This window comes from Dasypus novemcinctus, chromosome 8 (genome assembly GCF_030445035.2).
Source record: "Dasypus novemcinctus isolate mDasNov1 chromosome 8, mDasNov1.1.hap2, whole genome shotgun sequence".
NCBI lineage: Eukaryota > Metazoa > Chordata > Mammalia > Cingulata > Dasypodidae > Dasypus > Dasypus novemcinctus.
Genome location: NC_080680.1, coordinates 70835125 through 70850279, shown reverse-complemented (window position 1 = coordinate 70850279; position 15155 = coordinate 70835125). Strand labels below are relative to the sequence as shown.

The 15155-nt window shown below is 36.0% G+C and overlaps 1 protein-coding gene and 1 pseudogene across 1 annotated transcript in view; one reads left to right on the top strand and one right to left on the bottom strand.

Annotated features, from left to right (window-relative positions):
- CAAP1 (caspase activity and apoptosis inhibitor 1) overlaps positions 1 to 15155 on the top strand; it is a 78592-nt gene that overhangs the window by 55904 nt on the left and 7533 nt on the right. The window lies entirely within an intron of this gene.
- On the bottom strand, positions 11032 to 11733 carry LOC139439450 (ethanolamine-phosphate phospho-lyase pseudogene; annotated as a pseudogene).

Here is a 15155-nt window from a genome sequence, read left to right as displayed (position 1 = left end):
TATGCCAGTTTTCAACATCTATCTATCCAATCTCCTTTTTAGTTGTCAAATAAGCATCTTAAAATTAACATATCCCAGAATAAATTCTGGATCCCTCCCTGTCCTAACCCTCTAAGCAACAAATAAAAAATCCTTGCTTTTTCTACAGTCTTCCCATCTCAATAAATAATTACATTCTTATGGGATCCAGGTGAAGAACTTTCAATCATTCTTAAGTCCTTTCATCCCTGTCAGCAAATCCTGTCAACTATACTTTCAAAATAATCAGAATTCAACTTCACACCTATTCTTAGCCATATTATCTCTGGCCTTGATTCTTCTAGCATCCTGATACCCCTTTCTAACCTTGCTCTCCTGTAATCTCTTCTCCATGCAGCAGCCTGAATGATTATTTTAAAATATAACCATCATCTTCTCTTGTCAAAGCACTTCAGTAGTTTTCCATCTTAAAACAAATTCTGAACTCCTTCCTTCCTATGCAGTACAGCCTTACATGATATGGCCTGCCACTCCCTGCCCTCTCTCCTGCTTCCCATCCTTTCTTTAGCACTCCAAGCATTTTTATGTTTCAAAGACTTTGCTTTTGCTATTCCCTATACCTGCATGATCTTCCCAAAGATAAACATACAGGTCTTCCACACATCATTTAAATCCCTGTTCACATGTTACCTGATCTGTCTAAAATAGTTAGCTCTGCTTTTTTTCAGAGGTCATAAACCTATTAATAAATCTAAGAATTTTATTGGGAATCAATGTCATTTCCTGTACTGTAGTCTTGTGGAAGTCAGCTGTTTTTGAAAACTAGAATTATGGTCTATCATGTGTCTGTTTCACAGCATATCTCAAAATATAAATAGGAATTATATCAATTCTGACTACAGATATTAATATCTGTGATATAATTTGTTTAAATCTAAGATTTAAATTCATTTATACCAGCTGTGTACTCTTGTTTTTTTAATCAAGCTGTTTGGTTTTTAAGAAGACCAAATATTTCCAAGTCTATGAAGAATTCCCTAACCTACCTCTGCTCACCCACCTCTTCTTCAATATTCCGCTAATATATAATTGATTAGTTTGTGCCACTATTGTCTGTTTATTTACTTCTGATATATTAAACTGCCCAATAAATAATAACTTTTTAATCTGGCAGACAATTAATAGTACCTGTCTTAAGTTTCCTTGACTGCTCAAGCAAATACCATGCAATGGATTCACTTAAATAACAGAAGTTAAATGGCTTATGATTTTAAGGCTTGGGGAAGTCCAAATCCAAGGCATTGTCAAGGCAATGGTTTCTTCCCAAAGACTGACTCCTCTGTCACATGGCAATGCACATGGCTTCCTCTCCTGGTCTCTCTCTTCTTTCCAGGGTTTCATTAATGTTCAGCTTCTGACTGCTCCCTCTGTGGCTTTCTTTCTCTCTGTCTGAATATCATTCTGTGTGTAAAATACTCTGGTAACATGATTAAGACCTATCCTGATTGAGTTGAATCACTCCTTAACTGAAATAACCTCATCGAAAGGTCTTATTTGCAATGGATTCACACCCACAGGAATGGATTAAGTTTAAGAACATGTTTTTCAGGGATACATGTTTCCAAAGATATTTCTATTTGTTTACATGTTACTGTCCTCTTTAAATGGAGAGCTTCTTCAGGACAAAGGATTATGTCTTGGGATCCTTGAAATTTTCAGTGCTAGTCCACAGGGGTACTGATTAAATGTTTTTGAATGAGTAAGTGAATGGATGAATGAAGAAAATAATTCCTTTTTTCTGTTTTACTCTTTCTAGTATATACATTATTCTTAATAGAGATGATGGATGCAAAATATGGTATTAGTGTCTTTCACCTATTATTAGTTTACTGCCTAACCCAAAAAGTGTATTGCTTCCAAGCTCTTAATAAAACTCTCAGTTTTTTTGTTTCCCTTAACCCTTCACTTTGTGTACATTATTTGTATAGATTCATACCAATCCTTTTTAATTAATATTGATTATGTACCCTTTGTAAAATAAGTCATCACCACAGAACACTCCTCTGTACTTTATATTTCCTTGAATATTTCCTCATTTGGATAATTAATGTTTGGGTAGAGTTTTATTTTTGAGCTTTATTTAAACAAGCAAAAGCAGTGCCATAGGAAATATGACAGTTTGTGAAGTAAATATGAGTTTGAGTACCCCTTCCTTGGATGGGCAGTTTGTGGAGCACTGAGATGTTACTAGCAGAAAATATAAGAAGATGCTCAGTAAATATTGACTTAATTGTATTAGGTTGATGTTGGACTTCGTGAATCATTTATCCTTATCTCTTAAGTTTAAGTTGCATATATCTATCTTTTTCTTTCTTTTCTACATGTTGAGAGATTTCCTCAACATTTTCCAGCAACCGTTGAATGCTTTCTTTTGTTAACCATGTGTTTAAACCCCAACAGTTCTTATTCTGTGGCCATTTTACATTGCAGCCTATACTTGTTTTATGGCTGCTGTGTCTTATTTCTAGTTCAATCCCTTTTAAGGATTCTCTGTAGACTCCCACCCCTCCCCCAACACCTCCAATGGATTATCTTCTGATCCCGAGTTTTTTCTTCCTTTGTTCACCTTGGTCCTTCATTTATTGTCGCTGGCTTTTGTTGGTAACTTGTTTGGATTTCCTCAGCAGTTATTTAGATATATTCTCTCTTTCTTCTTTAAGATTTATTTATTTATTTTTTCCCCCTTCCCCTCCTCCTACCCTGCTGTTTTTGCTGTCTGTGTTGTCTTCTCTTTTCATTTTCTCTCCTCTAGGATTAACCAGGATTTGATTTTGGAGACCCCTGATGTGGGGAGAGGTTCCGTGTCAACTGCGCCACCTTAGTTCCTGGTTTCTACTGGGCTTCACCTTGACTATCCCCTTGTTTCTCTTTTTGATGGGTCATTATCTTGCTGCATGACTCACTTGCATGGGCACTGGCTGTCCGCATGAGCAGTCACACAGGCACTAGCTTGCTGCGAGGCATGCTTTCTCTTCTTTTTTCACCAGGAAGCCCCAGGTCCTCCTATATGGTAGGCGGGAGCTGTATCACTTGAGCCACATCTGCTTCCCTAGATATATTCTCTAACAGATTTCTCTCTTTAATATAAGTGGAAGGGAGAAGGGCTTCCAATAGAGTGGACATTTTAGTGGGGAGAGAAAGGAGAGGTTCAGTTGGCTCAACTATTCTGAATGCATTTAATTTTAATTATATTGCTGTTTGTTCCACAGCCATTTCTTCCTTGATTACAAGACTCTAAGAAAGATTTACGCTTACTGCAGTATCTTTGGCTGTGGCTTGCTTTGCTTTGCTTTCATATATTTCTGTCTGATTCTCTCTACTTACTATTTTGTAAAAATTCTGCAAAATTTCTTAGCTAAATGATACCGTTGTTATCTAACACCATGGTTTCTTTTTACATAGAACTTTTTACAATGTTCTTATAAAATATTGAAATACAGACATTTATAATGCAAAATGGGAAACATATTTTGTTCTCTTCCCTTTCTATTTCTACTAACCTCCCCAGAATTAACCATTATTAGTATCTAGAGTACTTATGCTAATTTTTTTACAATTCCTGAAAGAACGTTTCTATAATTGTGCTATTAACTACAGTACATCATTTATAATAGAGTTGACTGCTTGTGTAGTATAGTCCTGTTTTTTCCTTTAATTTTTATTCTAGTAACATATATACATTCTAAAATTTCTCCTTTTAACTACATTCACATTTATAACTTGGTGCTGTTAATTACATTCACAATGTTTGTGCTAGCATCCCCACCATCCATTACCAAAACTTTACAATCAACCCAAATAGAAACTTGGTACAACTGAAGTATTAACTATACATTCCCTACCCCCATCCCAGACTCTGGTAATCTATCTGCAAAAGCAGATGGCATAAAATGGGTTGGCTTTTAACATTGGAGCTATATTAGCTTACAGGTTTACAGCTTCTAGGCTGAGAAGAATGTCCAAATCAAGGCATCATCAGGGGAAGACTGGCTGCCAGCGATCCTGGACACCTCTCACATAGCAGGACACATGGTGGCATCTGCTGGTCTCTTCCTTCTCTTACAGGTTTTGTTACTTTCAGCTTTGTGCTTCTGTGACTTTCTATCTCTCCATATTCATCCCATTTATAGAGGACTCCAGTAAGATTCAGATCCACCCTGCATGAGATGGGTCACATCTTAAGATTCTACTCAACAAAAGGTCTTACTTATAGTGGGTCCACACCCATAGGAATGAATTGACTTAAAGAACATACTTTTCTTGGATGCCTACAGCTTCAGTCCATCACACTGCACTCTCTGGACCTGAAAAAGACATGTTCTTTCCATATGCAAAATACATTTGTTCCATCAGAATATCTCAAAGTGTGGTTCCATGGAAGTTTTTTAAAAAATATTTTTCTTCTGTTACCTTATATACAATCTAACATTTCCCGCCCTTTAATCATATTCAGATATATATTTGTGCTGCTAATTGCATTCACAATGTTATGCTCCTATCACCATGATCCTTTACCAAAGCATTACCATCATTCCAAATAGGAATCTTGTACATATTGAGCCTTAACTTCCCATTCCCTATCCCTACCCCATCTCCTGGTAACTATTATTCTAGATTCTGACTGTATGACTTTGCTTATTCTGATTATAATCATATTCATATCAAAACTAAATCCCATATATATTTTTTTTACCTTTAACATTGATATAGTACCTTATATTACAATATTATTACTTATAGTCTATAAGTTATATAAGTTGTATTTTGCCATGTAGCACCATATTCTTAACAACTTGTAATAAAGGAACATTATCATATATTATTAACCGCAATCCTCATCTTCCACAAAATCACTATGCTATATAGTCTCTAGATTATCTTCTAGCTGTCTTTGAATTAGTATTAACCTCCCTAGACTACCCCTTTCAGCCACAATCACATTTATGAATTAGCATTGTTAGTTATGCTCATTATAATGTGCTACCATCAACTCCATCCATTTCCACGTATTTACAGTTTCTACATACATTCAGCATGAGCTCCCTCAACCCACATTCTGTCTCCTCTTAACCTATACTCTATAGTTTAACTCCATAAGTTTACTCGTTGTGTTTAGTACACATCAGTGAGACCATACAATATTCGTCCTTTTGCGTTTGGCTTATTTCACTCAATATAATATCCTATTTCATCCATGTTGTCGTGTGCTTCCCCGGTTCATTTCTTCTTAAAACTTAATAGTATTCAATCCTATGTATATACCACATTTTGTTTAACCATTTATTTTTTGGCAGGCACTTAGGTTATTTCCATCTTGCAGCAATTGCAAATAGTGCTGCTGTGAACACCAGTGTGCAAAAATCTGCTCACATCCTTTTTTTCAGTTATTCTGAATATATTCCTGGTAGCAGGATATTGCTGAATATTGCAGCAGTTCCGTATTTAACTTCTTGAGGAACCACCAAACTGTCTTCCATAAAGGCTGCACCATTTTACATTTCCACCAGCAGTGAAGGAGTGTTCCTATTTCTACACATCCTCTCAAGCACTTTTAGTTCTCTGCTTTTTGTTTGTTTTTTTAATAATGGCCATTCTGTAAGGTGTGAAATGATATGTCATCATAGTTTTGATCTGCCTTTTCCTAATAGCCATTCATATTTCTATCCTGGTGAACAATCCATGTGCACCTGAAAAGAATGTGCACCTGAAAAGAATGTTCTATATATGTCTGTTAGGTCTAGTTAGTTTACTCTGTCATTGAAGTTCTGTACTTCCCTTTTGGTATTCTGACTAGATATTTTATCCATTATTGAGAATAGGGTGTTAAAGTCTCCTTCCAATAATGTAGAACCATCAATTTCTCCCTTCAAGTCTGTATTTCCTCCATATATTTTGCGGCTTTGATGTTAGGTCCATCTTTTCACTTGCATTACATTCTACTCTATTACATCCTACTTAGGTCTTTGAATTTAAGGTGAGTTTCTTGCAGACAGCATATACTTGGGTCATGTTTTTTTTATCAATTTTGCCAATCACTACCTTTTGTTTAGGGAGTTTAATCCATTTACTAAAGTCACTGCTAATACAGATCTTCTGCCATTTTGCTATTCAGTCTTTGTAAGTCTTATCCCATTTTGTCCCTAATTTCCATTAAAACTTTATATTTGCTTTCATATGTTGTACCATATCAAGTGCTTTCTTATTTCTATCTGGATATATTTTTCTTGTTTTCCTTGTGGTTACTGTAGGGTTAAAATTTAACATCTAAATATATAACAGTTATATTTGCTTTGATACTTCAGTAGTATGCACGTTTATTTTTCCTAAACCCATCTGTCTCCCCATCATTTTTTTGGTACTTGTTGCCACTTATATCTTTGTACATTGATTGTATGTCCAAAAACCTAGATTTTTCATTACTTTTTATGCATTTGCATTTTAACACATGTAGGAAGTAGTGGAGTTACATACCAAACAATGATACCGGTTGTTTTCTTGTTGCTTTTCGGAGGTACCAGGAATTGAACCCAGAACCTCATACATGGGAAGCAGGCACTCAATCACTGAGCTACATCCACTCTCCCATTGAGCGTTGGTCTTTTCATTTGTTTGTTTGTTTTGTTTTTAGGAGGTACCAGGGATCAAATCCAGGACCTCATACATGGGAAGCGGGTGCTCAATCACTTGAGCTACAACTGCTGCCAACACTGTTATTTTTAATTACCCAAATGATTACCTTTACCTTTACTGCAGTTCTTTATTTCTTTATAGTGCTTTGAACCACTGTCTGGTGTCCTTTCATTTCAGTCAAAAGAACTCCCTTTAGCATCACTTGTAGGGCAAGTCTAGTGGCAGTGTACTCCCTCGGCTGTTGTTTATCTGAGAATGTCTTAATCTCACATTCGTTTTTGAAAGAGAGTTTCACCAGATAGAAAATTCTTGGCTGGCAGTAGATTTTCTTTAGCACTATAAGTGTTTCAAAGTACTGCCTTCTTGCCTCCATGATTTCTGATGAGAAATTTGCACTCAATCTTATTGGAACTCTCTTATATGTCACACAATGCTTTTCTCTTGCAGTGTTCAGACTCTTCTTGTCTTTTGCCTTTGATGGTGTAATCATTATATGGCGGGGTGTATTTTTTCTTCATGTGTATCCTCTTTGATGTTCTCTGAGCTTCTTGGGTGTACATATTCACATCTTTTGCTATGTTTGGGAAATTCTCTGTTATTATTTCTTTGACTGTTCCTTCTTCCCCTTTCTCTCTTTGTCTTCTGCCACTATTTCTTTGACTCTTCCTTCTTCTCCTTTCTCTCTTTCTTTGTCTACTGCCACTCCTATAATATGTATATTAGTGCCCTTGATGGTATCCCCATAGTTGTCCTAGGCTATTCTCACTTTTAATATTTCTTTTTCCTTTCTACTTCTCAGCGTGACTCATTTCAAGTGTCTTGTCTTCAATTTCATTGGTTCTTTCTTCTGCCAGCTCCAGTCTGCTCTTGAAACTTTCCTGGGCATTTTTCATTGCAGTTATTGTGGTCTTCACTTCCAGTAGTTCTGTTTCCTTTTTAAAATTTCTATCTCTTTACTTAAATGTTCATATTGTTCATTCATTGTTTTCCTGATATCCTGTAGTTCTTTCTCTGTACTTTATTTCCTTAAGCATTTTTAAGATCACTTCTTAAAGGCTTTTTTGGTATGCTCATATTCTTATCCTTTGTTAGTATTTTCTGGATTTTTATCTTCTTCCTTTGGATGGGCCCCCATTTCCTTCTTTTTGTTTGTTTATCTTGTATTCTTTTGTTTCACACTGTACATTTTAGTATTTTAAAATCTTAAGCCTGGGATTTACTCCCTGGAATGTCTGTTCCTTGGTTTTTTAACTAGCTGATAGTAAAAGAGATTTTCTTTAATTTTAGCCCTCCTTTTAAGAAAGTCTACTCAAGTTGAATGCACTGTGCCGGACCTTCCTTGTCTTATTGGGCCTCTGTCTTGTTCTGGCTCTTGCTTGTTAGTTGCTTTGGAGTTCTCTAGTTTACAGGGGTTTGGTTGTCCCCTCGGGGACAAACCTCCTCCCTGTTTCGGGTATCTAAAGCAGGGAGGCCTTTGTCCCAGACTGTCTGCCTCTATAATTTTTTTACATTCCTTTCATTGTCTATTGCAGCTTTTTCCTGGAGGGCAAATTCTGGGAGGAGGGTCACCCTGGGAAAGACTCCCAATTTGGTGTTTCTCAGTGAGAGCAGGGCCGGGGACCCACAAAGGAGGCACAGACTGGATTCAAAGTGACTTATTGAGGGTGTCAGTAAAGGTACCAAAAGCTGCTTCCATGGTTTCTGAAAACTGAGCATTCCTGGCCTTCCCAGAAAATGCAGCCCTTCGACTAGCTTCCCTTATAGCCCTGAGGAAGCCCTGTGTCTTTAATTCTCCACTGCCTCCACTTCTGTCCAGGGAGGGTTGAAATAATTGCTGCCACCATCTTTGTCCAGAGTGGGAATGGAACAATGGCAGCCACTGCCTTTGTCCAGGATAGGTTGAAGCAGTAGCTGCACTCAGAGCCAAGGCACAGTGACCCAAAACTGCTAATAAAATGCCATGATCAGGGGAGCACATGTGGCTCAAGCAGTTGAGCACCTACTTCCCACATTGGAGGTTCTGGGTTTGGTTCCTGTTGCCTCCTAAAAATAAACAACAAACAAATGATAAAACCAACTCAGGGGAGCCAGTGTGGCTCAGTGCTGAACACCAGCTTCCCACGTAGGAAGTTGCAGGTTCAATCCCCAGCCCTGGTACCTCAAAAAAAAAAAAGGGCGAGGGGGGGGGCTATGATCAGTACTGGGCTATGTATGTGCACATTCTTGGGAAGGAGGATTTTTACATCCCTTTCTGTCACCAGCCAGGGACTGCACCCCTAAGCCAGCTTGCTGTGAGAGTGGGGGATTACACTGGTAGCCACCACATGGAGAGAGCAATTTCTAGTTCTTTAGCACATAATTCTTCTTCCTGCTCTCCCCTATATGCTGTACAGTGCTCTTCTGGTCTTTGGAATTTCAAATTAGTTGTTGCATACAGTTCTTGCCTGATTAATAGTTGTTTTGGTAGAAGGACTGAGTCCTGGATCTCCCTACTCTGCCATCTTCCCTGGAAATCTCTTTCTAGTAGTATCTTTATCTGGCTTTGTTATTAGGGTGATATTGATCTCATAGAATGAGTTAGGTAGTGTTTCTTCCTCTCCAATTTTTTGCAAGAGTTTGAGCAGGATTGGTATTAATTTTTCTTGGAATATTTGATAGAATTTACCTGTGAAGCCAGCTAGTACTGGGCTTTTCTTTTTTGGGAAATTTTTGATTACTTATTCAGTTTGTCTACTTGTAATTGGTCTGTTGAGGTCTTCTCTTTCTTCTGGAATCACTGTAAGCTGTGTGTTTCTAGAAATTTGTTTATCTAGGTTGTCTAAATTGTTGGTAAACAGTTGTTCATAATATCCTTTTATGATCTTTTTTATTTCTATGTGGTCCATACTAATAACTCACCCTTCATATCTGATTTTATCTATTTGCATCCTTTCTCTTATTTTTTTCTCTGTCACTATAGTTAAAGGCTTGCCAATTTTATTGATCTTTTCAAAGAACCAAACTTTTGGTTTTGTTAATGCTCTCTTTCATTATTATTATTATTATTCTCTATTTAATTTGAAATCTGCTCTAATCTTTATTTCTTTCCATCTGCTTGCTCTGGGTTTAGTTTGCTGTTCTTTTTCTAGTTCCTCCAGGAGTACAGGTAGGCCTTTGATTTTAGTTCTTTCTTCTTTCTTAATGTAAGCATTTAATGTTATAGTCGTCCTTCTGAGTATTGCCTTTGCTGTGTCCCATAAGTTTCAATATATTGTGTTCTCATTTTTATTTGTCTCAATATATTTAATGATTTTTCTTTGATTTTTTCTTTGACCTATTGATTTTTGTTTAAGAGTATGTTATTTAACTTCCATATATTTGTGGATTTTCCAGTTCTCTGCCTGTTACTGATTTCCAACTTCATTCCATTATGGTCAGAGAAGATGCTTGTTATAATTTAATTCCTTTTAAATTTATCAAGACTTGTTTTGTGACCCATAATGTGGTCTATCCTGGACAATGATCCATGTGCAGTTGAGAAGAATGTATATCCTCTGTTCTGGGGTGCTATATTCTGTGTATGTCTGATAAATTATGTTGAATAATTATTAAAATATTCAAGCTTTCTGTTTCCTTATTCATCGTTTTTTGTTTTGTTTTGGTTGATGTCATCTTTTTTTTGGTTTAAATCTATACACATTCTCCTATATAATAAATTATTATTGAATTCATATTTTCACTAACTGTTTCCAAAACTAAACTGTGCTTTGCTCTCTAATTTCAGACATTAAAACATGAGAGGTCACACTGCCAACTTACTGTTGGACTGCAAGTTTAAATTTATTAGAATGAATGAAGTATGTTCAGCAATCTCAAGTAAGGAATTAACATGCTAGAGGCTGAACTAATAATCTTGACATGGTTTGATTATCATGTAATGAATCCTTATTACTCATTAACCTTTTTATTTACAAATCAAAACAGAATGAAAGTTCCACCTTTATTGTGTACAACAGAACCAGTAATGGAAGGGACACAGCCTCTCATTTTCTATAACACTGGACATTTTATCTTGTTTATTTTCAGGTCTTGTCAGTTTTGGCTCCCATGGTTGCTTCTAAGACTGTTAGAATCCCATCAAGTTGTTCTACCATAGAGTTTGCATCTTCTTCAGTGAAGTACATAGGTGGTTTTATTATGAGCACATTTCTATGAGGTCCATCAACACTGAGAAGCACCCACTTTTCTTTCATCTTGTAGATCATATGTTGAGCTTTGGCTGTGGCAGGGGTCCTTTTCTGTTGGTCCTTCACTAAGTCAATCCAATAAAAAGGCCATCACCCCTGATATGTCCTTTTAAAGTATGTTTAGCCCTTTGTTTGTTCAGTAACTCAATAAGATACTTCCCATTTGTGTGGCATTTTCTCGAAGGTCTTCATTTTCAATTACATCGAGCAGGACCATATTAACAGGACATGATACTAGATTTCCTCCATACTTCTTTCCACTTTTATGAGCTTCTTCAATAATTTTCTTCACCTCATCTGCATAAGCAGTGATTGGGTCTGCATGGTCTTCTCTATATTTTCCTCTGTAAGTATCTAGAGTTAGTGCCACATGTACAAGTTCCTTCTTGACATCTTTGCTCTTTCAAAATTTTTAAGGACTGATCTCAATTAAAGATGATAGCTGACCATGGTAAGCATGGTCGAGAGTGATCACATCTTTGTGGCCTCTGTACTGCTGAGCCAGGCATAAGGCTAAATCATTGGCTTCAGATCCTGAATTTGTAAAATAGCAAACAGAGTTTCTCTGGCAGGGGTGCTGAAAGGTGCTTAGCATACTCAACAATGCTGTCATTGAGAAATCAAGAATTTGTGTTTAGCAGTTCCATCTGTTTCATGGCAACTTTGACCACTTCAGAGTGACAGTGTCCCACATGGGCAACATTGTTGATGCAGTCCAAATACTGTTCACCTTTTTCATCAAATGTGTACTGTCTCTGATTCTTGGTACTTTGCATGAGGGCCCAATGTGCTTCCTCCTTAGCATCAAAGTGTCCTGCTTGCTGTACAGTTCATACATAGTGTCAGGGCTGCCAGGCGCTGGGAAGGGTCTTCCCTGTCTGGTAGGAGTGCCTCCCTCCTGAGCCTTGGCCGACCTCAATGACTGGCTTTCCCTCAAGTTATTTCCTTTAGGACCCCTTGTCCTGAGAGTTGGGGGTCGCTGATTCCTTATTAATCTTGTATCTAGATGTTCTCTCTGTTGCTAAGAGTGGTGTATTGAAGTCTCCAATTATTATTGTAGCAGTGTCTATTTTCCCTTCAGTTTTACCTATGTTTGCCTCATCTAATGGGGAACCATGAGTGGGTGCATAGATATTAATATTTATGATGATTATTTTTTCTTGGTGGATTGCCTCTTTTATTAATATATAGTGTCCTTCTTTGTCTCTTGAGACAGCTTTTGCCTTAATGTCTATTTTGTCCAATATTAGTATAGCTATCCAAGCTTTCTTTTTGTTACTATTTGCATGGAACTTCTTTTTCCATCCTTTTGCTGTCTTGTTTTCTTTTTTTTTCTTTAAGAGGTACTGGGGATTGAATCCAGAACCTCATACATGGGAAGCAGTGCTCAACCATTTGAGCTACATCTGCTTCCCCCTCCTTTCACTTTCAACCTATTATCTGTATCTAAGATGAATTTCTGATAAGCAACATATGGTTGATCATGCTTTTTTATCCATTCACTCAATCTGTGTCTTTTGATTGAAGAGTTTAATTCATTAACATCCATTAGTATTATTTTAATGGCAATATTTACTTGTCATTTTGTCCTTTGGTTTTTATATTTCTTATGTTGTTTTTTCATCTTTCTTTTCCTTTATTGTAGCGTCCTTTTTTACATAGTTGATCATTTGTGATTTATCTGACTCATCCCTTTCTCATTTCCATTTCTGTACATTTTTAAAATACTTTCTTTGTAGTTACCTTGGGATTTGTATTATACAGCCTAAGTCTATAACCAACTAATTTGAAAAGATACCAACTTATAACTTTAATACCATGCACATTTCTCTGCTACCATATCCCTTCCTTTCCCCTCTTTATGTTGTTTTTGTCCAGCATGACCTCTTTATATTTTGCATGTTGATTGTCAGGAGCTATGACTATTTCTTATTCAATTATATTCTAACTCTATCAGGAATTAAATAGTAGAATTATATAAAGTGTCCCTCACTTTTGAAGGACAGTTTTGCCAGGTAAAGAATTTCGGGCTGGCACTTTTTCAATATGTTTAAATATATCATACCATTACCTTCTTGCCACCATGGTTTCTCATGAGAAATTGGCACTTAACTGTTATTGCAGATCTCATGTAGGTGATGAATTGCTTTTCTCTTGCTGCTTTGAGATTTCTTCTCTATCTTTTGCATTTAACGTTCTGATTAGTATGTGGCTCAGAGTAGGTCTATTAGGGTTTATTTTGGTTGGAATATATTGCACTTCTTGGACCATGTATATTTATGTCTTTCATAAGACTTTGAAAAGTTTTGGCCATTATTTACTCAGATGTTCTTTTTGCCCCTTTTCCCTTCTTGGACTCCCAGGATGCATCTTTTGATATGCTTCATGCTGTCACTGAAGACCTGTTAATTAGAATGATTTCTGATAGTTGAATTATTACCAAATAGATTATAATTTCTATCAAGGCTTAAGTATGCTAGCATAATTTATTTAAAACTTAAAAAAATTTTTGACACTTGAAATATTTTGACATGATTAATAATTCTATTTTTATTTACTTTTATTGAATATTCTATTTAAAATTTTTATTTTAACACAAATTAAATGTGCAATGTAGAATAGTTTTTCTTTACTAAGCTAAGAGACCCCTTGCAGCTCTCATGCATTGAGGTTTGTTATAGATGATAATAAGAATAAGGATATTGCATTTTAGTTTTCCTATTGCATATTATTTTTAAGTATTTTTTATTTAAAGTATATTATTTTCAAAGTGATGGAATCCTATGTGGTTGTGTTTTTTTGTCCTATCAATTAAATGCATAAATGGTGTTGGGTGTTCTGTTTATTTGCTGAGTATTTTGCCTTTATGATTTTATCCCTTGTTTATAACTGCCTCATTGAATTATATAAACAAATATCTCTCTGATAAATTATTCTATTTATTTATCTTTGTCAGTGATGAATTTGGGTAGTGATTGATTCATTTTGCTGTCAAGATACTTACAGTTTAGATGGATTGGTTTGTATTTTAAAACATCTTTGCTACTTGGGTGCAGAGTTTGACTGGAGTATGAATCAAGTTGGTAGCATAGGAAATAGCAGGAAAACGAAAGAAAAGACAAATGTTCAAAGTATATAAACCAGGGGAAATGTAATAGAATGTACATCAGTGATTAGTTGGTCAGGGGATCAACCATAAAAAAGTGATTGCTCAATAAATCTCTACATTCTTTGTTACTTTTTACTTGAAAAAAAATTCTATTACTTTGTCTTCCTAATAACTATTACCTACTCAGGCACTTTAAAAGTAATTCTTTTAATCCTTTTTCATAAGTTATTTGCTCCATTTTTTTCTTTTGTATTGCTTTTCTCTGAAGTACCTTTCATGGCATGTAGTATTTCAGGGAACATCCATCTTACTGAATATATTAAGAAGAATTAATGTAAGGAATATGCCATATACTCCTAATTCTTCATTACTTTGGTTATTTTGCTGCTTTATGACATAGGTAACGTGGGTAGAATTTTCTGCTTGCTGTCTTTACTGAACCACTTTATTTTTATTTTTATTATTATTATTATTTTTAGATATGAGGGCCAGGGATTGAACCCAGTATCTTGTGTGTGGGAAGCCAGCATTCAACCACTGAGCCACACTGGCACCCCTGAGTTGGTTTTTTCATTCGTTTGCTTCTTGCCTGCTTTTTTGTTTTTAAGAGGCACTGGGAACCAAATCCTGGGACCTTCCTATGTGGGAAGCAGGTGCTCAACTGCTTGAGCCATGTCTGCTTCCCTTTTTAATATATTTTTAACTTACAAAATAGTCATGCACATGTGTACAATTTCCATACAACACCCCTTCACCAACACACCACACTGCTGTGGAACATTTGTTACAGATTATGAGAAACTATCATCAGACTATTACTGCTAACTATGGTCCATAGCATACATTTGGCATATTTTATTAGATGCAACATTACTTGTCTTTTTCTCTACTACTGATTAGGTTTAATTCAAAGAAGTTAAAATAATGTACCTTTTTGGGTTGATTTGTTACTGTTATTAAGCCCATGTAAAAATTCGAGGATGTTCCTATGTTCATGGAATTCTTGAGTAATTTCAATGGACACTTACCATTCCTTGAAAACACCCACACACAAATATACATATGCATACATATACACACATATACATACACAAATGGGGGATGGGGGTGAAGAGGAACAGAAATGACTACAGTGCAATTTTCAGGAATTT